General features: G+C 40.5%; 1 non-coding gene across 1 annotated transcript; it reads left to right on the top strand.

Annotated features, from left to right (window-relative positions):
• Positions 1-2,414: 2,414 nt before the first annotated feature.
• On the top strand, positions 2,415-2,486 carry Trnae-cuc (transfer RNA glutamic acid (anticodon CUC)). The gene has a single exon. It is a non-coding gene; the product is annotated as a tRNA-Glu (tRNA).
• Positions 2,487-26,044: the final 23,558 nt, after the last annotated feature.

Here is a 26,044-nt window from a genome sequence, read left to right as displayed (position 1 = left end):
GCATTTATTATGACATTGTAATAACCTCAAGTGACTCAGAAAAAAGTAAAGATGGCAATATTAATAGTAAGATGTCATTATGCTAGTTATAGATAGAACTTAAATATCCATATAGCTACATTAAAATAGTAAAAAAAAAAGCCCCAAAATATTATTTTGGGTACTCAATAGAACCAATATTATCATTTTTAAAAGGATCAATGTTTAAAAAGTATTGAGCCGGTGGTGGTGGTTCATGCCTTTAATCCCAGCACTGGAGAGGCAGAGACAGGATAAGTAAGTAAGTAAGTAAGTAAATAAATAAATAAATAAAATTACAATGTGAAAAACAGGGCCCAGAGAAACCCACACCCAAGTTTTACCTCTCAAATGGTACCACATTCATTTTTCTCAGTTGGACGGCATTAGCATACTCCTGCACAATTCCAGAAACTACCAGTCCAATGAACAAAGAGCTGGGTTTGGGGTTTTGTCTTCTTGTTTCTTGTTGTGCCTTTTTGGACAAGAGCTCACTAGGTAGACCAGGCAGCCCTAGAACTATCTATTTAAGCAAAGTGGCCTTGAACTCACAGAGATCCACCCACCTTTGCCTCTCAGTTGCAGAAGTTAATAGCCTGGGCCACCACACCTGATTTACATCCGTCTTTTCTCCAGAGATTTTATTTTTCGAAAACTACAAAACCGATGGAAGCAGATACTGGATTTGCACACATACACACCCGCTTCGTGTAAACCTGTGCTGTCTCTTCAGGGGCTTTCATAAGTGTCTCCGGGGCCTTGAAACATAGCATACTAGTGTTGAAGTGTTGAATTCACATTGGTTTTTCATTCCTTAAAAAAATAAAATCTCAATATATATATATATATTTTTGGTTTTGTTTCGCTTTTTGGGACAGTTTCTCTATAGCTTTGGAGCCTGTCCTGGAACTAGCTCTTGTAGACAGGTTGGCCTGTCTCCGCCTCCCAAGTGCTGGGATTAAAGGTGTGCACCACCACTGCCCAGTTTACACTTCGATTAAACCTATCAGAATTTAAAATAAAATTTTTAAATTGGCATCTGCTTTATCTTTTTGCTCAAACTAGATTCTCAGTTGCATTGGTCAGGTTACCCCCTAACACAGAGGTATAGCCATCTGTAAATCTTAGTCTACTGAAATTTCTTGGCCAAGAAAAGGGGTGATGTATTTTTTTTTTTTAATATAAAATACGGTAAAGGTTAGCACAAGTCTTTAATCTTAGCTGTCTGGAGCAGAGGCCAGGGGATCTCAGTAAATTTGAGGCCAGTCAGGGCTGCAGCAGTGAGACCCTGCCTTTTAAGAAAAGTCTAGAAATGTCTTCGGGTAATATTTTATTAATTAATCTTGGCAATTTCCTTTAATCTTCCTGTTTGTGTATTTAGATAAGCTTAGATAGTATCAATGATTTAGTCATTATCTGAAATACTTGCTTAAAAACAAAAACAAAAAACAAGCAAACAAACAAAAAAACAAGCGTCAACATTGAAGCCCGGCTAGGCTGACTCTGCTTGAGGGATGACAGCTGAACCTCAGCGGTGGTTCCTGATGTTGTGGGGAGCAAGTTCCTGGAGGACTCAAGCCTGTCTTGTCTCTTTCCACCTCACAACACAGTGGGGGCTTTTGGTTTACATTACTCTTGGCTCACATTTCGTGAGCGGTTGTGAGAATGAAGCTCTTCAGTTCTGTTGGCAATTAAAATTCCCTGGCTGTGTTTGGTGTACATTGAAGCGACTGTCCAGATAGGAATCTTTGGAGGAATCTGAGGGTAGCTCACAGCAGGCCTGCCACTCCAGTTCTTGCAGGTTCGTTAACCCGAATCACATATGCCAAATAAATCATGATCATGTGATACATACATATATATTAATTTACATGTGTGATACGCCCTTTGGTACAGGCATTTACACGCTTACAGGCTTTGTGCGACCTTCGAGAGTAAAGCCCTCTCTGCCACAGACATTAGATTTTCTTGGGTATGTAATGGCACTTAATATTCACGTGACAGGAAAAAGAGAAAGGACAGATACAAATCGAGACAGATATGATTTGAATAAAGTGTTGAAGATAGTTAAGAAAACAGTGAAGCAAATGACAAGATCCGGACAAAAGTTTGACAGTAGCTTAGGCGCAGCAATATTTCCGTGAAATGCAGGTAGGACGAGAATTTTGAGCAGCAGGCAGAGGGGGATCAGAGGTCTCGGGTTCTTAGCAGCTGTTTCCTTCCTAACAACTGTTGCGAGCTCTGCCTGAAAGCTGAAAAACTACCCTAGTTTTCGGTGCTCATTCTTACAGCAATTAAACTCGTTCGGCTAAGAACAAGTGTGCCCTCTACAGCCTGGAAGTAGATTCAACACCCTATATGAATCAACTAAAATAATAGAAAGGAACCTTTCAAGCTCCCTGGTGGTCTAGTGGTTAGGATTCGGCGCTCTCACCGCCGCGGCCCGGGTTCGATTCCCGGTCAGGGAAAGCTCCTTTTTTTCTTCGTGCAACTTCCTATGTATGTCAAGAAAAGTTACTGTAACTTTTATTGCTGCATTATTATCGGCAACAAAAATTCTGTTCACTTGACCAATATTTTTAAAGCTATATTTCAAAAAATGATGTGTCTACCTAGTTTTTATTGGCAATTAAAACGTATTAAAGGTCCCTAACTATAAAACACTTGAAATTTCCTTCTACTTAGTTTATAAATTTGTTCATCTGTCTTGGGTATATTCCCAAGAGTGGTATTGCTGGATCCAGGGGTAGGTTGATTCCGAATTTCCTGAGAAACCGAAACACTGCTTTCCAGAGTGGTTGCACAAGTTTGCATTCCCACCAGCAATGGGTGAGTGTCCCCCTTTCTCCACAACCTCTCCAGCAAAGGCTATCATTGGTGTTTTTTATTTTAGCCATTCTGACAGGTGTAAGATGGTATCTTAAAGTTGTCTTGATTTGCATTTCCCTGATCGCTAGGGAAGTTGAGCATGACCTTAAGAGAGGCCCTATCATACAACAAAAGTATATGTTCAACTATGTTCATGGCAGCATTGTTTGTAATAGCCAGAACCTGGAAACAACCTAGATGCCCTTCAACGGAAGAATGGATGGAGAAAGTATGGAATATATACATATTAGAGTATTACTCAGCAGTAAAAAACAAGGACTTCTTGAATTTTGCATACAAATGGATGGAAATAGAAAACACTATCCTGAGTGAGGTAAGCCAGACCCAAAAAGAGGAACATGGGATGTACTCACTCATATTTGGTTTCTAGCCATAAATAAAGGACAATGAGCTTATAATGCATGTTCCTAGAGAAGCTAAGTAAGAAGGTGAACCCAAAGACAAACACATAGTCATCCCCATGAATATTAACCTTCATCAGGTGATGAAAGGAGACAGAGACAGAGGAGCACCGGACAGAAATCTCAAGGTCCAAATCAGGAGCAGAAGGAGAGAGAGCACAGCAAGGAACTCAGGACCGCGAGGGGTGCACCCACACACTGAGACAATGGGGATGTTCTATCGGGAACTCACCAAGGCCAGCTGGCCTGGGTCTGAAAAAGCATGGGATAAATCCGGACTAGCTGAACATAGAGGACAATGAGGAGTACTGAGAACTCAGGAACAATCGCAGTGGGTTTTTGATCCTACTGCACGTACTGGCTTTGTGGGAGCCTAGGCAGTTTGGATGCTCACCTTTGGAGACCTGGATAGAGGTGGGCGGTCCTTGGGCTTCCCACAGGTCAGGGAACCCTGATTGCTGTTCGAGCAGATGAGGGAGGGTGACTTGATCTGGGGAGGGGGAGGGAAATGGGAGGCGGTGGAGGGGAGGAGGCAGAAATCCTTAATAAATAAATAATTTTAAAAAAAAGGAAAAAAAATAACATGAAAAAAAAATTGTTCATCTGTCTCTAAGATTGTAATTTTCACCCTTTGAAAATCATTTGGATGTATATACAAGCAGGGAATTTTAGGAAGCCTTTATTTACTCTTGAGTGTGTTTGATTGATAAAATAAGGGTATCATTTTAGGGAGATTTATGTTTATTTTGCATCATGTTTTGGGTCAGTTTCGATTTCCTATACACTGAGAGCACAAATTATTTATTTAAAGTGGAGTTGTTTCTATCTTGTTCTTCTTTATAAGTTCAAAAAGACCTTTTTGATTAAATTGATCAAACTGATTAAATTTGATGAATTATCTGCTTTTTTAGTTTAATTTTTATTTTTATATTTGCTTATTTGTTTGTTTGTTTGTTTTTGAGACTTGATCTCACCAAGTAACTTTAGCTGTTCTGAAGGTCATTATGTAAACTAGACCGGCGTTGAACTCACAGCAATCCACCTCTCTGCCTCCCAAGTGCTGGGATTAAAGACATGTACCACTGCCAGGCATTTAGTTTATATTACACATATAATATATACATTGTATATTATGTAATCCATTTAATTATTTTACTTAAGTTTTTTTTCTTTCTAAGAAAATCATACAAGTGTCATTTTGAATGTAAAAAATTTACCACATTTTCCAACCACATATGTTACCCTGCAAGTTGTACACCAGGATTTGGATGAGAATTTTTATAGCTCAGAGCAAACTGGAAACTTGATTTCACCTAAATTGACCAGTTTCGCCTTCCTTTTGGTGTCGCTGTGACAGGTTTGGGAGAGGAAAATGCTGGGTATTTGCTAACAGAAGGACATTTGCTGTTGGGGATCACAGAGAATATGGCATTATTTTTGTTGTTGTTGTTGTTTGTTTTGTTTTTAGAAAATTTCACCTTACCATGCAATTAAGACAGAAATATATTTGTTATCATTATCAACTTCAACAAAATAAAGGGTACCATGCATGCCCTGATTATTTGTGACATATCAAACTTACGAAGAACCCTCATCATGAGGTAAAGAAAATAAATGGGCACCGGCTGAAAAAAGAATTTGGGTGCTGGTTTCCACGGTGAACAGAAAGGCTGGTAGTCTACAGATTGCCTGTGAATGGGCATTTCATGTAAGGGGATCCGGCATTTGTCAGGATTTTCCAGAGAGAAAGAAACCCTAGAAGATGATAGATAGATAGATAGATAGATAGATAGATAGATAGATAGATAGATAGATAGATGATAGATAGATAGATAGATAGATAGACGATAGATAGATGATAGATAGATGATAGATAGATAGATGATAGATAGATGATAGATAGGTAGATGATAGATAGATGATAGACAGACAGATGGATGATAGATAGATAGATGAAAGATAAAAGGTAGCATGTTAATTAGCTTTCTCTTTACTGTGACCAAAACACCCAAGAGAACATAAAAGGGAGAATTCCTTATTTTGACTCATATTTTTTTATGCGTCAACTAGTCATGACTAGGAAGGTACAGTGGAGCAAGGTAGTTCACACCATGGCATCCAGGAAGCAGAGGAGAGGCTCACAGGGAGGCACAGCTCTCTAAGAACATGTCTGCACAGACTGATTCCCATATGTCACCATCTCTCTCTCAGTAATGTCATCCTTTTAGGAAACCAGGAAGGGATTATTCCACAGGTTTATTTAAAGCCCTATGATCTAATCATCTTAGCAAATACTTTAACAGACATACCCAGATATCTATTTTTGCTAATGTAGGCATTTCTTACTCCAATTATGCTTACTAATTAAATCATCACAGATAGATAGTTGGAGATGTAGACACATAGAAGAGACTTAATGTGGGAATTGACTTTGTGACTACAGATATTGAAAAATGCCACAACAGGCCCTCTAGAAAGCTAGAGAGCCTGGACAACCGCGGCCAGGATCACTTCAAATCTGGAAGCCTTGCAAGTAGGGAAGCCAGGAGTATAATTCTTAGCCCATGTCTGAAGACTTGAGAACCTGGTATAAATCTTAGAATGGCAGATTCAGGGGTCTTAATTCAGTTCTCCAGTAGCAGAAAATAAAAAAAGAGCATCTCAACTCTTGGACAGAGAAGAGATTGACTTTTTGTTCCATCTAGGACCTCAGGGTTGGCTATCACCACACTCTTTTTTAACCAGTTACACTACTCTGTAGGTTACCTCCTATAGAAGCCCTCCCTCCTTATGACCCTCCAACAGATCAGGGGCAAGAGTGCTTTATTATTACCCTTTATTGAATCTTTATTCCAATACAGTTGATACTTGCAATTAACTATTACAGTGACCACAGCTGGATCTGCCACGAAGACAGCTTCATCAGCTGGCCTGTGACGAGGGACGTGTACTGGGGCATAGTGTAGGATGAGGTCAGATAGGAACCTGCAGCCAGATTATAGAAGACTTGATGACCTGTTTAAGATTTGCAAATGGAATGCAAACAAACAAACAAACCAAACCAAAATCTCGGTGTTTGTTAGGCCCCAAAGCAACAGGGTCCAGGAAGTAGAAGAATCTTTGCTGACCCAATGCACAACCCATGTGTGTTCTGTCTGATGAGTAAATTCAAGGGGGTACCCAAATTGATAAGGAGGCTGAAATGCAGGACAGTGGGTAAAGGTGGCAAGTCTAGCTTCATCCCTCAGAGCCAATGTGGTGATATTTTGTTTGTACTGTAATGAATAAAGCTTGCTTGAAGATCAGAATGCAGAGCTAGCCATAGAGGTCAGGTAGTGGTGGCACACACCTTTAGTCCAAGCTCTCCAGAGACAGAGGTAGTTGGATCTCTTTGAGTTCAAGGCTACCCTGGGGTGCATGAGATTAAATCAATAAAAGAGAAACAGAGCTCACACCTTTGATCCTAGCACTTGAGTTCACACACATTTAATCCCAGCACTGGGGAGGTGGAGACAGGAGTGATATGCCTGGGAGGAGAGAGGAATATAAAGCAGAAGGAGACAGGAGCTCAGTGGCATTCAATCTGAGGATTAGCAGAGACAGCATCACCCTTTGGTCTGAGGTAGAGGTAAGAACTAGTGGCTGGCTGTTCTGCTTCTCTGATCTTCAGGCAAGCACAAACACAGTATCACCACAAGCCCACATCACCAAACATTGCTAGGAAATGTTAAATTAGACTTGAAGGTATGGAGGGGAGTCCTGTGCTTAGAAGCTTGAGTAGATTTGGAATCTCTTAAAAGGAGAACTCGCAAAGCGGACAGATGATCAAGGAATAACATGGGCGAGTACACTAAGAAAAGGATTAGGAAAGTTTAACTAGTAAAGGAAGTACCAACAGTGATGCCAGAGAGATGAAGTGGCAGGTGCTGGAGAGAGGGCTCATCAGTGAAGAGCGCAGGTTGCTCTTCCTAGAATCCATATGATGGCTCATAAGCATCTGTATCTCCAATTGCAGGAAATCCAACACCCTCTGTTGCTCCAGGGTACCAGGCATGCATGAAGTAATTAGACATATGAGAGGGCAAAACATCCATACACAAAAAAAATAAAAGTTAAAAAATTAAAAACAAAAAGAAGTACTAGGTGGGGGAGGTATCAGAGTCTTGTGAAGAGGCTGGAGAAAAGATGGGGCCATTAAGCAAAGCAGACAGTGAGGTGCTAGCTACCAGATGCAGAGTAGACTGTTGGGAGTTGCAGCGTTAGGTCTGCACGGGAGGTCATTGTTACCTGCCTGACCCTAAGAACTGAGGTCTAACGTGAGGAAGAGGTAAAAGATTTATCCATGAACTATTTATAAAGGATGGACAAACATGGAAAAGCAAAAGAGGTCTGAAAAATGGAAAAGCAAAGAAACAAACAACGACATCCTTGTTAAGAAGCCAGAGAATGAAGTCATCCTCAGTGTGCCAATGTTAGCTGTGTTATCTGAGGAAAGTGTTCAACTCTTCAGAGCTTCTAGGTCCTTTGTGTACAGTGGAGATGCTTATGGTCTTCACAAACACTTTGACATTTATATTAGTTCATTCATTCATTCATGCATGCATGTAGTAATAAGGGCGGCGGGGCTGCGTCCCCCAACACCCCAGCCGCCGGCTCTGCCCGGCTAGCTTATGCCCCGAAATAATTACACGGAAACTGTATTCTTTTAAACACTGCTTGGCCCTCTAGCTCTAGCCCTTACTGGCTAATTCTGATATACCGATCAACCCATCTCTAATAATCTGTGAGCACCGGTCTTACCGGGAAGATTCTAGCATAAGTCCATCCTGGGTCGGAGCTGGGACATGGCGTCTCTCTCTGAGGTGTCTGCTCCTGAGAGGAGAGCTGTCGAGTCTGACCTCACTTCCTCTTCCTCCTGGCATTCTGTTCTGTTTACTCCTCCCACCTATCTCCTAACCAATGAGAGCCAAGCAGCTTCTTTTATTTTAACCAATGACCTTCCTCCATCATTTCCCCTTTTTCGGTTTAAACAAAAAAAGGCTTTAACTTTAACATAGCAAAATTACATATAACAAAACAGTTATCAAGTAAAAGTTACATCAGAAACATTTATACATATAACAAAATTGACCTTAAAATCATACCAATGCAAATTATTCATACCTATATCATATCCCCCTTTAAATGTAAAAGAACATTTATAAACCATATTTGGGAACATGGGCGCAGTTTTTTCTCTCCAAACTGCTTCCTGCTGAATGGGGGCGTCGTTAATTAGGTCTTTCATGGTATAACCTGTGTGCCAGGGTCATCTCAGTTGGCAGTTGAGCGAAGCAATTTTCTGAAGATGTTCACAGCAACCCTTCAGGAGGACGTGGTCCATCATATCAAATCGGAATAGAAGAAATGAACAGGGTCTCATCCTCTGTGAAAACAAAATAAGAAACTCCTTTCCAAAGCATCGTATCCTTAGACCCAAATTCTGAAATCATACCCTCATGATATCCGTTCTGGTTCCACTTGGCAGCCCATATAATGAAATGTCTCTCTGTACTTAGCTCCTTCACAGTCAAAAATTTTAAAGAAAGCACAATGTACATAATCCAGACTCTCTGTGAATTTTTCATTTTTACGCGGCTTATTTTTCTTTATTTCTTTTAATCTCTTAACTATCTGTACTATGTCTCTTTAAAGACTTTACTTTTACTTTTTTCTTTTTAAACCATTAACTTTATTCTTTATATATTTTTTCTTCTCTCTCCCAAGCCAACGTACATTCATCCAACAGTGTGATTCATTTAGTGGTCTGAATCTGTCCTATTGTGAATCTGCAATTTTTTACTATCCAGGAGCACTTTTGATTTGCGCCTTTAAATCACTAGGCGCTTAAGAATCTAAGCTGTGACATTCCTAGGTTAACTTTTTGCTTTTTGAGCGTATATCTTTGACCTGGAATAACCCTGTAGACCAGGCTGTCTTTGAATTCTCAGAGATCTGCCTGTCTCTGCCTCTCAGGCATTGGGATTAAAGGTGTTTGCTACTACACCTTGAACTCAGAGATCTGTTCGTCTCTGCCTTCTAGGCACTGGGATTAAAGGCGTGTGCTACCACACCTTGAAGTCACAGAGGTTTATCTCCCTCTGCCTCCCAAGTGTTGGGATTAAAGGTGTGTACTAAGACACACAACAACTCTCTTCCTTTTTCTGTTTTTTGCTTTAAGAACTTCAACTTTCAGCTTGCATATATTTTTAACACACTTTAAACCATTCAGAAATTTTCTCTGTCTTTGAATCTCTCTTTACTGTATCTCTCTCTCTCTCTTTTTTTTTTTTTGACCACATGAGTCTTTAATTTACCAAGCAATCTCAGTAGGACTAAAGGCGTGGCTTTGCCATCTAGATCCAGTCCATTCCTTAGCTTCCCAGCCTCATGGCTGGTATACAGGCTGCAGCCATGATTATAGCCACAACTGGCATTTCAAGGTACCTGCCAGCCAGAGAGCTACAACAGACAACACTCAAGTCCTCTCTCGGTAGCCGGCCCTCCTGCCTCAAACAGTCAGAGTTTGCCCTGGCAGGATGGCCCAGAAAGCCGGCATTTTTAAACGGCACAGCTTTGTTCCTGCTGCTGAGTCAGGAAAATTTCAAAATGGAGGACGTACCATTTTGTGCTAGCTCCATCACCAGGTAGGAGTGGCACTCAGCACTTTAATTCTGAGACTGAGCGTGCAGCACAGAAATTCTTTTCATCCAAGTTACAACCAAATCTGACATGCAGAGCACTGCGCAGTCTGAAAACACGTCCCTGTATGGCGGCGGCAGGAATCCGCCATGCTCTTCCGCCTGCCTAAGCCTGATTCTGCCTTCTGCCCAGGAGCAGGCGGGAAGCTCTGAGTCATCATCACAGTCCCAGAGCACTCTCCTTCAGATCCCAAGCGGGAACACAAACATAAAGCCAGAGTTTGCACTGGCGGCACAGCCCCAGGAAGCCACGCTTTGAAATGACACAGCGTTTTTTCTGCTGCTGTTGACGAATCAGGAAATCTCTCTACAGCACGCCACCAACAAACAGCAAAAATCTGTGTTAAACTCTCTCTCCCTTATTTTTAAGCCTTCTCAGGTTTTTTGAGTGGGTTTAGTCCATCACGTGGGCACCATTTGTAGTAATAAGGGCGGCGGGGCTGCGTCCCCCAACACCCCAGCCGCCGGCTCTGCCCGGCTAGCTTATGCCCCGAAATAATTACACGGAAACTGTATTCTTTTATAAACTGCTTGGCCCTTAGCTCTAGCCCTTACTGGCTAATTCTGATATCCCAATCAACCCATCTCTAATAATCTGTGAGCACCGGTCTTACCGGGAAGATTCTAGCATAAGTCCATCCTGGGTCGGAGCTGGGACATGGCGTCTCTCTCTGAGGTGTCTGCTCCTGAGAGGAGAGCTGTCAAGTCTGACCTCACTTCCTCTTCCTCCTGGCATTCTGTTCTGTTTACTCCTCCCACCTATCTCCTAACCAATGAGAGCCAAGCAGCTTCTTTTATTTTAACCAATGACCTTCCTCCATCACATGCATGCATGCATTCATTCATTCATTCATAAAACAGGGATATCTCTGTCCATGGCAGTCACTGTTGTGGCACAAGTTCATAAAAATAAACAAGATTGTCTCTACTATAGTTGAATGAAAATCAGAGGAGAAAAATATTAAGGTTCTGATGGTGGCTTAAATATTTGAAAAGAACTCAAATAAGGAAGCCATATTGTATTCAGACTTAGGCCAAGGATGCTCATTCGAGTTACAATGCTTGCTACAGAGATGGACATTTTTGGCAAATGATGACAGATTCAGAAGTGAGAGCTAAAACTTGGAGAGAGAAAATGCTTGCTGAGAGATTGAATAAAGCCAGAAGAGGCGGGGCTTGCAGGCTTGGTTTGGCCTGGAGAGACAGTGTATCTCTGTTGACAGTCCTGGCTGTCCTGGAACTTGCTCTGTAAACCAGGCTGACCTTGAACTCATAGAAGTCCACCTGCCTCTGCTTCCTGAGTTCTGGTATTAAAGATTTGTGCCACCACCACCACCGTCAAGGTATTTTCGAAAGTAAGGCTTTGTTTGGATTAGTATTTTCCTTGTCTTTTTTTTCCTTCTTTTTTCTTTATAATCTTCTCTTTCTTTCTTTCTTTCTTTCTTTCTTTCTTTCTTTCTTTCTTTCTTTCTTTCTTGTCAAAGAATTACATTTTACCTAAGTCATATTGTCACTTCAAGACAGCACTGTGTCACATTGCCTACCCTCAGCTTGAAGGTTCTGCTTTGGAGACAGAATACTGTGTTCAACTCTGAGTTTAGAAAGAGTGTGGAAATACTGGAGAGTGTTTGCACAAATACTCCAGACATGAAGAGGCACTGCAAAGGGAAGGGATCAGGAAGTACTTAGTCTGCAGAAAAAAATTTGTGTAAACCTAAAAACACTCTTCTGTACTTGTCCACTTTACTTTAAATGCAAAATTGTCATCCATCCCAAGATGGGCTACTGTACTGAGTGGCAATTTGGGCTGAGTCATCTTGAGGTCATGATGATGCCTGAAAGTACTCCGTAGGGGCCAGTTAAAGGCAAGGACTTTCCTTAGCATCTAGAGCAGTGTTAAGTATGTGGATGGTGCTGAATGAATGAGATAAATAATTAAACCAATAAGTAGGTTGTTAAAACTGGTTTTGAAAGTAGTCGTGTCAGGTGAGTGACCTGCCTGCCAGTTGATTTGTCCCACTCCCTAGATTCTCATTCCAAAGATCCACTCCACAACCCATGCCCTCTTACCTCATCATCCACCCCTACTTCATTGCTGCTGGGCCCCAGCAGACTTCCATTCCAAATTAACAAAAATTAACAATTATTGGCTGTTAATATCTCTCAATATCAATGGGCTCAATTCCCTGATAAAAGGACATAGTCTATCAGAATGGATATAAAAACAGAATCCATCTTTATGCTGCATACAAGAAACATGCCTTAAGATCAAAGGCGGGCATTACCTCAGAGTAAAGGTTTAAAAAAAGATTTTCCAAGCAAATGGACCTAAGTATCAAGCTGGTGTAGCTATTCTATTATTTAACAAAAGAGACGTCAAACTAAAATTAATTTCAAACCAAAATAATGACTATACCTTCTTCTCAGCACCATGGAACATTTTCTAAAACTGACCACGTATTCGATTACAAAGCACACCTCAACAGAGACAATAAATTGAAATAACTTTCTATATCTTATCAGATTATCATGGATTAAAGATAGGTTTCACCAACAACAGGAACTACAGAGAGCCTACAAACACACAGAAACTGAACAACCCCCTACTGAATGACTTGTGTGTCAAGGCAGAAATAATGAAACCAGACTTCCTGGAATTCAGTAAAAATGAATGCATGACATACCCAAACTTATGGTATGGATGCTAAGGGGAAAGTTCAGAGCACTACGTGCCTTCATAAAGAAATTAAATACTCCTGAAAGCTCTAGAACAAAAAGAAGCAAATACACCCAAGAGGAGTAGACAAAAAGAAATAAACTAAGGGCTGAAATCAATAAACTAGAAACAAGGAAAACAATACAAATAATAAATGAAACAAAGAATTGCTCCTTTGAATCAACAAGATAGACAAATCCTTAGCTAAACTAACTAATAGAGAAAGAATACCTAAATTAACAAAATCAGAAACAGAAAGAACATAACAACAAATACTGATGAAATCACCTCACAATCTTGTACTCCACAAATTGAAAAATTTAAAGAAAATGGGCAACTTCCTTGATAAATACCTCTTACCAAAGCTGAATCAAGATCAGATAAACAATTTAAGTAGACCTATGACCCCTAAGCCCCTCCCAAATGCCCAGGGCCAGATGGTTTCAGCACAAAATTCTACCTACTTTTGAAGAAGAGCTAATACCAGTATTCCCCATATTCTTCCACAAAATAGAAACAGAAGGAACATTGCCTAATTTTATGAGGTCAGACTTGCCATGATACCCAAACCACACAAAGATTCAACAAAGAAAAAGAACTACAAACCAATTTCCTCATGAACATTGATGCAAAAATACTCAGTAAAATACTTGCAAACTGAATTCAAGATCACATCAAAAAGATCATTCACCATGGTCAAGTAGGCTTCATCCCAAGGATGCAGGGAAGGTTCAAAAAAAAAATCTCTCAATGTAATCCAACATATAAACAAACTGAAAGAAAATACCATATGAGCATCTCATTTGAAGCAGAAAAGGCCTTTGACAAAATCCAATACCCCTTCATGATACAAGTCTTGGAGAGATCAGGGATAAAAGGAACATATCCAACCATAACAAAGGCAATATAGAACAAGCTTATAGCCAACATCAAACTAAATGGAGAGAAACTCAAAGTAATTCCACTAAAATCAGGAACAAGACAAGGCTGTCCACTCTCCACCCCTATTCAATAGTACTCAAAGTTCTAGCTAGAGTGATGACAAATACAGAAGATAAAGGGGATACAAGTTGGAAAGGAAGAAGTCAAACTTTTGCTATTTGCAGGTGATATGGTAGTATACATAAAGTAACCCTAAAAATTATACCAGGGAACTCATACAATTGATAAACACCTTCAGCAAGGTGGTTGAATGCAAGATTAACTAAAGAAGAAAAAGGAAAATTATCAGTTCTCATACATACAAATGACAAACGGGCTGAGAAAGAAATTAGGGAAGCCACACCCTTAACAATAGCCAGAAATAATATAAAATATTTTTGGTTAACTCTAACCAAGCAAGTGAAAGACCTGTATGACAAGAACGTTAAGTCTTTGAAGAAATAAACTGGAGAAGATATCAGAAGATGTAAAGATCGCCCATGTTGATGGATGGGTAGGATTAACATAGTAAAAATGGCAATCCTACCAAAAGCAATTTCCAGATTCAATGCAGTCTCCATCAAAATTCCAATACAGTTCTTTGCAGATCTTGAAAGAACAATATTCAACTTTGTGTGGAAAAACAATTTCCAGGATAGCTAAAACAATTTTATACAATAAAAGAACTTCCAGAGTTATCATCATCCCTAATTTCAAACCATCCTACAGAAGTGTAACAGTAAAAACAGTATAATATTGACTTAAAAACAGACAAACTGGTCAATCAAACTGAAGACCTAGATATAAACCACACATCTATGGACACCTGATTTGTGATAAAGAAGCCAGAAATATACAATGAAAAAAGCATCTTCAACAAATGGGACTGTTCTAACTGGATGTCAGCTTATAGAAGAATGTAAGTAGATCCATATCTATCATCCTGAACAAAACTCACATTTAAGTGGATTAAAGACCTCAACATAAAACCAGATACACTGAACTTGATAGAAGAGAAAGTAGGGAATAGCCTTGACCACATTGGCATAGGAGACAACTTCCTGAATAGAACACCAGTAGCACAGACACTAAGATCCACAACAAACAAATGGAACCTCACGAAGCTGAAAAGCTTCTGTAAAGTAAAGGACACTGTCAATATGGCAAAAAAGGCAGCCCACAGAATGAGAAAAGATCTTCACCAACTCCACATCTGATAGAGGGTTAATATCCAAAGTATATAAAGAACTCAAGAAACTAGACATCAACCAAATAAATAATCCAATTAAAATATGAACTACAGAACTAAGCAGAAAATTCTCAAATGACTAAGAAACACTTAAAGAAATGTTCAGCATTCTTAACCATCAAAGAAATGCAAATCAAAATGACTTTAAGGTTCCATTTTACACTTAGACTGACTAAGGTAAAAAATACAAGCGACAGCTTAAGCTGGAGAGGATGTGGAGCAAGGGGAACACTTCTTCACTGCTGGTGGATTGAAGGCGTAAGTCACAAACAATGCCACACCAGTTTGGGATTATGATTAATAGGGTGGTATTTATTTAAAGGGGAAAAAAACTTACAGATCACTGTCCCAGGCAACAGCCCTCTACGCAACCAGGAAAGGAGTCTAGTCGCCGGCGGAGCAGGAAGTGAAGAGAGAGAGAAGAGGGAAGTGGCCGCTTTTTTAAAGGGAGAGAAACCATGCCCCAATGGGCTGGTATCTCAGCAGCTATAGGTTGGAGGAGCGGGAGGACCTCCCGCAACAGTGGATGTGCAAACTTGTACAGCAACTTTGAAAATCAGTACGGCAGTTTCTCAGAAAATTGGGAATCAATATAGCTCAAGAGTCCAACATATCACTCTTGGGTATGTACCCAAAAGGCATTCTATCATATCACAAGGACACTTGCTCAACTATGTTCATGCCAGCTTTATTCGTAATAGCCAGAACCTGGAAACAATGTAGATGCCCCACAACTGAAGAATGGATAAAGAAAAATGTGGTATATTTACACAATGGACTATTACTCAGATGTCAAAAAGAATGACATCATAGAATTTGCAGGCAAATGGTTGGAACATGAAGAAATCATTCTGAGTGAGGTAACCCAGACTCAGAATGACAACTATGATTTGTACTCACTAATAAGTGAATATTAGTTGTAAAAAGATAATCATGCTGCAGTCTACAGACCCAGAGAGGCTAAGTAAGAAGCTTTGAAGGCTTAAGGGAGGACACAGGGATCTTCCTGGAAAAGGGAATTAGAATAAATTTCACTGATGGTCTGGGGGCTGGTGAGGTTGGGAACTGGAGGGATCAATTGGGGGAGGGGGGGAGGAACAATTAGAATTGGGGGCGCATTTCAGGGGCAAGGTGGAAACCTAGTGCAATGGAAACTGCATGGAATTACCATAGTAACCCCAGCAAAGATGTCTAGTGATAGGGGACACCGAGTCTGAACCTTCCATCTTCTATAACCAGACAAGACCTCAAGCGGAGGGTTTGGGACACCAACCCAGCCACAAAACCTTCAACCTACAGTTTATCTTGCCTGCAGAGTGTTCTGGGAGCAGAACCTAGCAGAATCCTCATCAAAGAGGCCAGAGAGACTGATGAAGAGCCCACAGCAAAGCATTCAGCAGAGCTCAGGAAGTCCTGCAGAGGAGGGGGAGAAAAGATCTGAGGAACCAGAGGGGTCAGGGACATCAGGAGAACATGGTCCACAGAATCAATTGACTGGAACTCATGCAGGCTTGCAGAGATTGACTATTTTGTAGGGGACTGACCTAGGTCCTCTACATATATGTTATGTCTGAGTAGCTTGCGTTCTTGTGGAGCGGGGCCATCACTGACTATTTTGCCTACTAATGGGAACTCAGTCACCTTATCCAGTCTTGATGTGGTGATATATACTGGACCCATTGTGTGTACTGCTCTTATTGTCGTATATTATGCCATGCTTGGTTAATATCTCTGGGTGGCCTGCTCTTTTCTGAGGGAAGGTGGAGGGGCCATGAATCTGGCAGAAAAGGGGAGACTGGGGAGAGGGGAAACTGAAAGGAGAGGAGGAGGGGAAACTGTGGTCCTGTCGTAATATATAACAGAATAATAATAGTAAAGTAAAAAGAGAAAGTACTCATGTACAGAGTGCTTGAATATTATATATGTATATATGCTATATATGTGCATGTGTATACATGTATATATGCACATATCTGCATACATACCTGCATGTCAGAAGAGGGCATCGGATTCCCATTATAGGTAGCAGTGAGCCACCATGTAGGTGCAGGGAATTGAACTTAGGATTCCTTGAAGAGCAGCCAGTGCTCATAAACTCTGAGCCATCCCACCACTTGAATGAAGGAACGAATGGGTGGATGAAAAGTCTACATTTCTGCTGAGAGAGGAGTAAGTATAACCAGAGTTCAGCTGACTATCTGCCATCCACAGGGCTCCTTTAGATTCTGAGCACTGATACAAGTACTTTATCTACAGTAACCAAACCAATTCTTAAAAAAAAAAAAAGAAAAGAAAAGAAAAAAGGTCCCTGTTTGATGGCTTAGGAAAATAGAGCGGAGGGGCTGTGTGACGTCAAAGTTACGTCACTATGGCTGGGACTCAGGCTTCCAGCCTGCACTTTTCTGATCTGCGTCCCATACTCTTCAGTCATCTGATATTCCACTCGGTTGCACGGTGGCTTTACAGGAGCCCCGCTGAAGTCGTTGTTAGATACACAGTGCAGCACGGAAGCAAAGAGAGAATACATGACTTTGCGTGTTCTTCCTTCAAATTCTGCATTACCCTGCAACTTTGGGGATTGCTAGATATCACAAAAAATGTGGAAAACTTTTCAGAGGAATACGGAAAAGTGTTTTTATTTCTTTAGCATAGGGTTTGCTCATCTAAAATATCATTTCTGTATCTTTACTATTTTATAGACTTAAATAACTTTTTTATTTTCTTATTTTAAAGTAGGCAACAGAAGCATATATTCATGGTTTCCATAAAATGAAAGCAATTCAAATTTAAAGCATGGATTTACTTGACCAATTATCTTCTATGACATATTGTCTGTGACAAAATTCATAAATTACACCTCTATTTTGAGCTGATGGTCATATAAATATCATTTCTTTTTTTTTCTCGTTGGTCTCTATAATTAGTGATCACTGCAGACAAGAAAGAAACAGATGAGCCAGGAGCACATGTGTGCATGTGTGTGTGTGCACACGTGCGCGTGCATACAATACATAAATGTAAAAATTTAAAAATAAATGTGGCTTATGTAAAAAACATAATTTTATCAAGCAATAAAGAATGAAATTAGGTCATTTGCTGGAAAATAGGAAGTGGATGGAACTAAACATCATCACATTAAGTGAAACAAGCCAAAATAAGAAAAATAAATACTGTGTGATCTCTGGCATATTCAGATCCTGGACTTATTTACTTATCAAAGACATTAAAATAGGAAAGATATTATATGGGGAAAGTGGGGACTGGTGGGTAGGGGAGAGGGGCAAGAGTGGTGAACGGAGGACAGATGTCATCAATGAACACTATAGCTATGAAAATATCACAAAAGAACCTGTTATTTTGTTCAAACAATGTACACTAAGCACAGAATGGAATGGAAGTACATTGTGTGTAGCCATACAATAAAATACTATAGGGTAAGACTAACAGGTGGATTGAAGCATCTCCTGACTTAGAGGAAAACAATTAATATTAAATATTTGAAAAATAAAATACATTTTAATTTTATTAAAAATTAATATTAATATATTTTAAAATGATCAAACAGTATGATTACATTTTAAATTGGGTCTTCAAATGGTAAGTGTGATCTACTGATTTATCAATGGACTTAACTATTAATAAAATATTTTTTTAAATTATCAAATAGAGTGTGATTACATTTTTAGATTGGGTCTTTAAATGGTTAGTGTGATCTTCAGATTTATCAATGAACATAACTATTAATAAAGGAGGGCATTCTGTAAATGTGTGGCTATGGGAATGAGGAAGACGGGAAAATGGTTTGGGAAGAACAGGCGGCTTTGCAGATACGCATGTTCACGTTCATCTGTGTGTTATTCTTCTGGATCAGTTTGACATTTAAGTGAGATGAAAAATAAAAAAATAAAGAAATGGTAATGTTTCAGCTAATTCTTGGAGATCATTGCATGGAGTATTTAGCTAAGACAATTTCTGCTTTCCTTTTTAGTAATAGTTAATAATGCTTTTCGGAAAAAAGTTACAGGTAGGTTGACAACTGTCAATGTAAACATTAACCACAAGGGGGCATCCTAGCCTCATGTGATAAAATTCATTATCCAAGTAGCCCTGTTACCTAGGAAAGGTATGGTTAAAAATCTAGGATTTGTTTGCCTGCGTGGGAAATAGAGGACATTTGCCTTCCTTCTTTTCTCCCCCAACCTTTCTGTTTGTTTCTAGCTGTTTTTTTTTTCTCTTTTCATCTCATCAATTGTGCTTCATAGTATCAGAAAGATGGAGCAAGTCTTAAAAACAAATCAAATACCATTCTATCATTGCTCGTGCAGTCCAGCATTTAGAAGCTCATTCACTTAGTGGATCTGCACAATTACATGGTGAGGTGCTCGTTGGTGCCAGACAAAAGAACAGAGAGGCGCTAGAGACACAGTGGGGCACATACATCTCTCTATCATTTGCTTTCCATGTGGGAGCAGTGTAAGCCCACAATCACCGGCAGCAAACACCGAAGTCTGTGAGGAAGAATAATGTGGTCATGGGATGCCACAAGAGTTCTGCACGGGTTAGTGATATCAGAGGAATGATGCCTTTGATCAGAAACTTGAAGATGAGTTACCTAAGGTAACAGTCCGGGGAGATGGGGGAGAAGAGCATTCTGACCTAAAGGGATCTCCGCAAGGCTTTGCAGCAAGGCAAGAAGAAAACCAGGAGCTGGAAGAACCGGGAAAGCTGGCTGGCAAGGGAGAGAGGCGCCGTTGACAGAATGGAAGACGAACTGGAGATGGGTCCCTCATAGCTTTGCGAACTTAGCTTAAAGATTCTGTCTTCACAGCAAGGGCCCCAGGGGACGCTGCTGCCACATTGTGCAGAAGTCATATGCACACATGGCCACCCATTCTGCCTCAGTGGCTGGATGGTGGAGCACAACGCCATTCTTTTGGGTATTAATCAACTTGCTGGCAGTGTAGGACATCATTTAAAAACAGTAATGTAATTTCAAACAGTAATATTAATCGGATTTTCTTTGTAAAGATCCAGGGTGTCTCCAGTGTGTTTCTTTTGATTCGGACTAAAAACCCTTGTTCTTGAAAACAGGACACACATGATACGTTATCTTAACAAGCAAATGGTACTTGTTATCCACAGCAAAACAAAATCAAATAAAATATAAAAGTTGTGAAAGATAATGTTTACTCTAGGGTCACATGGTCTCCAAAAGCACCACATCCCAGAAATGGGGCCTGTGGAGAGCGTGCGACTGCACCGATGTTTATCTTATTCAGGCCTCAGCCGTTTTCATGTGTAAGTTGAAGCATCGGTCTAGTTTGCATTCTCCGAAGTCTGTGAATCTCTGAGTTTACTCATAGGAAGAAATGCGTGCATGTTAGTGATTTAATGTGAGTGGAACAGACGCCGCAGAATGCCTTGGGATGCATTAAATGCAGCTGTGTGAGTGGGAAGTCGAGCTTTTGCATATGAACTCATTTTAGATCTTAATAAACTACATTTGAATAGGCCACACTACTGTTTAGTGATAGTCCACCATCCACAAGGTGGATTACTATTATTTGATCTTCAGGAATTCCTTCTGAGGTAGACTTTAACACCTCTTACACAGATTCAAAAACCTGTGTAAAGTCCTGCCGTTCAGTCACTCTCCACCTTAGGTTTTTGAGACGGGGTCTCTTCACTGAATTTTTTTTAAATTTATTTATTTATTAAGGATTTCTGCCTCCTCCCAGCCACCGCCTCCCATTTCCCTTTCCCTCCCCCGATCAAGTCCCCCTCCCTCATCAGCTTGAAGAGCAATCAGGGTTCCCTGACCTGTGGGAAGTCCAAGGACCGCCCACCTCCATCCAGGTCTAGTAAGGTGAGCATCCAAACTGCCTAGGCTCCCATATAGCCAGTACGTGCAGTAGGATCAAAAACCCATTGCCATTGTTCTTGAGATCTCAGTAGTCCTCATTGTCCACTATGTTCAGCAAGTCCGGTTTTATCCCATGCTTTTTCAGACCCAGGCCAGCTGGCCTTGGTGAGTTCCCGATAGAACATCCCCATTGTCTCAGTGTGTGGGTGCACCCCTCACGGTCCTGAGTTCCTTGCTCGTGCTCCCTCTCCTTCTGCTCCTGATTTGGACCTTGAGATTTCTGTCCCTCTCACTGAATTTGTACCCCACTGATTGCCTACCCTCACTTCCAGTGAACCACCAGAATATACCTGTCCTAAACCCCCAGGGCTGGGTTTATAGAAGTACACTATACACCTAGGTATTTTTTTCCTTTGTATGTTTATGGGTGTTTTGCTTGCATGTATGTTCATGTACCATGTATGTGCAGTGCCTGTAAAGATCAGAAGAGTGTATCGGATCCCCTGGGACTAGGATTATAGCTACTTGTAAGCCACCACGTGACTGCTCGGAATTGAACCTGGGTCCTCTGGAAAAACAATCAATGCTGTAAACAGCTGCACCATACCTGAAGCCCCAACATATTTTTAAAAATATGTGTGCTGTGGGACGGTGGTGGTGCACACCTTTAATTCCAGCATTCGGGAGGCAGAGTCAGGCAGATCTCTGTGAGTTCGAGGCCAGCCTGTTCTACAAGAGCTAGTTCCAAGACAGGCCCCGAAGCTACATAGAAAGGCTGTCTTGAAAACAAACAAACAAATGAGAAAATGTGTGCTATGGATCTGAACTCAAATCCTTATGTTTGCGCAACAAGAGCTATATCAACCGAGTCATCGCCCCAGTGTCTAAATGTTGAGGCTATACAAATGATATACGCATTGAAGAAAGCAGAGATAAATTTGCTAGAATTATAAATATGGAACTCAAGTGATCTGTTGAGTGCTACCAAGAACTTTTGTTACGCTCTAATATTTTAAAAGCAATTAATGGACTTGACTGAAGTAATTAAGCATAAGTGTTCCTAGATGTGGCTATGAAAGGTGTGATTTCCGTGAGCACACAGCCTACGTGCGGTGGGGTCCTTCCTGTGGCAACACAGATACACCTCCAGGCTTTTACTCCAGCGCTATATATTTGAAAAGAATATTTAGCGCATGTTCATTCTCTCACTGCATCTTATCTTGAGGGCAATTTGTGAAGTTTGTTTCTTTTCTTGCATTCTACATACGTGGACAGCAGCTGTCTTCCGGACCTTGGTGTTCTGGTAAGTGGCTACGTACCTTTATACTGAGCCATTACATGTGTGTTGTCTGTGGCTCTCCTTTTTGGGTAGCCTTACGGTTTGAGATTCACATCAATGGTGAAGCTGTGTGGGGAGAAACGATGTGTGTGAAGCCCATAACTCATGGTGCCTGTTCTCATGAGTCATGCTCAGGAGATGCTTGGTGATTCAAGTCTATTCCTCGGCCCACTATACAGGACTTAAGCACACATTGACTCATCTGTAGCCACCTCGCAGCGACCTCTCTTTTGATGGATACAGTAGGCCTCAGCAGCAAAAGACGAGTGTACCCCATAGGTAATTCTTGTCTATGAACCTGGCCGTTTCCTCATCTGATGGTCCATAAACTGCCCTTGAGTTTTAATTCATTACCATACTGTTTGGATACGTTGCCATTTGTACTTTTCTATGCTCATCATTGTGCCAGGAGAAAGGTGTAATAATAGCAAAATAAAATAATGGTGGTCTGTGAGATAAAAATTAGCTAGCTTCGTTTTCCTTAGAAGTGGCTTGTAGCCTGGCAAATGTGTTAGGAAAGTAAAATACAGTCTGTTTTGTCCTTTTGACTGAAAACAAATTTCTGCCATCTTGCCAGATTACCCTCCCACCCTACAAAAGCCTGTTTATATCACCTGGGTGGAAAAGACCAGCCAGGATGAGGGTTGATGCCAGCATCCTGGCTCAGCCCAAACTCTACACAATAGCTACAAGAAGTCCCCATTTATCATATTGTTTTGGTTTTTATAAAGTGTTAAGGTGTTTTCTAACAGGACACAAAGGCTTACGGAGGCGCTGAAAGATCTAGGAAGCAGAGTTTTGCAATATGGTAAATAATATTCAGTTTAATAGCCTATCATGAGAGAGAAGGGGTGAATAGATGATACCCCCATTGCTAACGGAGTCTATGAACAATTTAAAGTTTATCACCATTCTTACACAGGTGAAACATGGTGAATGAGAGTCACTATTGGGGAACTTTTCCCATCTGATAAAATGTCACTTGTCTTTACTATAATGAAAACACAAAGTGGTTATAACTCGAAGCCTGTGAAAGGACATGGAGAAGCACCCCAATAAAGTTATTCAGCCTTTTCTGCCCTTAAAAACGTCTGTGATGCCTTTGGTTGAAGTCATCTTCATTTTTGTTATCGCACAGGCTGAAAAGACAGCTGCAGAGCCCAAGCAAACCAAACAGTTTATGGAAGAACTGAGAAACATGAAAATGTCTTCGGGCAGAAGGACATAAGGAGGCTTTTGGAACATCGTGTGTGCATACTAAGTGTAACTACTGCGGAAACCATCCCTACTCTAGGTTAAAGAAGCCAGGCCAGTTTAAGTCCTTCCTAGGAAAGAGAGTTGCTGCAATGGGTGAGTTACTGGGCAGGTCACCACAGGCCAAAGGGAGGCTTTCTTTATGAGATGATGAACCTAGAATGGCTAAACATTCTGAACACTTCAGTATTTCCCTCAAACACACACACACTCTTCTTACCTTTTATAAAAAATTCTGAATACTTCATTCCCCTCGATATATATAAACACACACCTCTTATCTTTTATAAAATTCTGAACAGTTCAGCATTCCCATCACCACACGGACAGACAGACACACATACCCTCTTATCTTTTATACTAATTTGTTTAGCATATTTTCTTAACTTTTCACCATTCTGTCTGATCTTTGTCAGTCACCTTACAAAGACTGCAAAATACTCTTTGGTATCCTGTACAAAGGTACATTTATTTGTCTGAAAGGGCACACTAGACACCTGCCAAAAGACTATATTTTTATATAGTGTGTTATGGAGTAAATGTCCTTGAACCCGCTAAGGAGAGATAGAAGTTCCATGCTAAACCTGTTGGCAGAGTTACTTTTATGTTAATTCGGCCCTCCCTGGTAGGTTGATATCATGGAGATGAGCACGAGTTCAAAAAAATAGTAATAAAAATAATGCCAAAGGTTAAGTCACCAAAAGTATGGGCTGGAAAAGTAAACAGGCTCACAGAGTCATCATCAACCTGGTAAATATGGTACTGAATGATTAATATTGTTTTCCAATTCCCAGGATGCCAGTATAGTTTTGTGACTTCTACAGCAAAGTAGAATGAGGAAACAGGTTCCAAACACTGCTTGGCCTTAGCACAGAACATGAGTGTATTTGTTATTAGGACTACATTTGAGTTTCTTTCTAGTCCCATACTTTAAAGTGGCCCTAGTTCCAATAGCTACATAGCAAAAGACCTGGTTCCCTAACTGACCCCATTCGTGTCCTTTCCTTTGAAGTCAGAATGAGGGCATGGGAGAAAGCACTACCTTGTGCCTAGAGAACCACTTCCCCTGTGAACTGCCCTTACACCAGGTCATCTATGTTAGTCCAGGCGCTTTTCTTCTTTACGATATCTTCCACTGACATTTGAAGATGTATCCTCTTCAGAATTATGAACTACAGTGCCAGTTTCAATGTCATGTTTGCTAGGTTGCTTTGCTGGCGCGGTGCAAATATTCACAACTTCAGGCCATGGTTTGAGCCTCAGAAGAATCATGAGAGCAAGCCGAATACAGTCCTTCAGGAAGCGAAGCTGAAGCAATGTCACTGGACAACTAGAACATGGTAACAAACAGCAAGCAAGCAAACAAAACCCTGTATCTTCAAATCACTAAGCTTACAAAGTCATTAAAGGAAGGCCAAAGTAGCCCCCTCTATGCACACTGTTAGCTGTGACTTCGAAAATTGCGGTCATCATTAGTAAAAGCATTACCATGGTGGTCGAAACCCAAGATGCATTTTTTCCGTGTTATATTTAATTAAGCTATTTTAAAACCAGTCTGTAAAGTGTATATTGTAGACGTCCTTACTCCTTAAAAAATTTATCTTAAACCAGGTGGTGGTGGCGCACCCCTTTAATCCCAGCACTTGGGAGGCAGAGGCAGGCGGATCTCTGTGAGTTCAAAGTCAGCCTGGTTTACAAGAGCTAGTTCCAGGACAGGCTCCAAAGCTACAGAGAAATTCTGTCTTGAAACGCGCCCTCCATCCCTACCCCCCACCCCAAAAAAATTGATCCTAAATCAAGAGCAACTGATGGAGACTTAGACTCATGGAAACATGTCGTTCTGAAATCATAATTCTTTGTAATGACACCTCTCAGATGAATACTCTTGCATTGGGATAACTCATCATGGGCAAAAAGAATAAGTCACATATATAAGAAAGATAACCCAGAGGCTTCCTTTAGGTTATAATGCCTTCATATACATGGATAGAGTAGACACTGTTCTGGGTAACATTTGGTATTTTATGGTTTTGGTATTACTTTAAAATTCTTCATATTTCTTCAAATAAGATAGGAGAGGTCTGATTTGTCAGTGATCCCAAGAAGAGAAGACCTCTTCCTCCAGTTTTTTTTTTTTTTTGTTTATTCTTAGCATCTTGGCATGCCTCTTCCTCTGAATGTCCATGTCATCAGCTAGGGCCTCAGGTCCCACATGCCACTCCAAATCTGAGGAGTGCAACTCAAGGCTGTGCACGCTCTTGCTGTTGTGAAACACAAAGCGATGGTCTGGCTGTGCACGTGCATGGCTTTTGGGTTTGGGGAAAACTCAAACTGCTCCTCCTCTGACCCCTTTTATTCTACCAAAATGCCTTTGAATTAATTTTGAAACTAACTTTTACATTAAACCCACTAATGAATCAATTACCTAAAAGTTCTTTCCTTTCCCCTAAAACAAACTTAAAAGGCCAAAATCCCTTTAACTTTTGTCATGAACAAGAAAACGATCACGTCAAAAGGCAGTACAGTATTTCACAAGACAGAACCCCACCTACAATACCATATACCTCATTTTTCAAAACCAAGATATGGTGAAAGTCCCTTCATTATTTTCATTTGAGCATTTTGATATGAATGATGAAGTTATTTATTTATTT

The sequence above is a fragment of the Microtus pennsylvanicus genome, chromosome 1 (genome assembly GCF_037038515.1).
Source record: "Microtus pennsylvanicus isolate mMicPen1 chromosome 1, mMicPen1.hap1, whole genome shotgun sequence".
Taxonomy (NCBI): Eukaryota; Metazoa; Chordata; class Mammalia; order Rodentia; family Cricetidae; genus Microtus; species Microtus pennsylvanicus.
The sequence above is the reverse complement of the archived record's forward strand: the minus strand, read 5'-3'. Positions and strand labels throughout refer to the sequence as shown.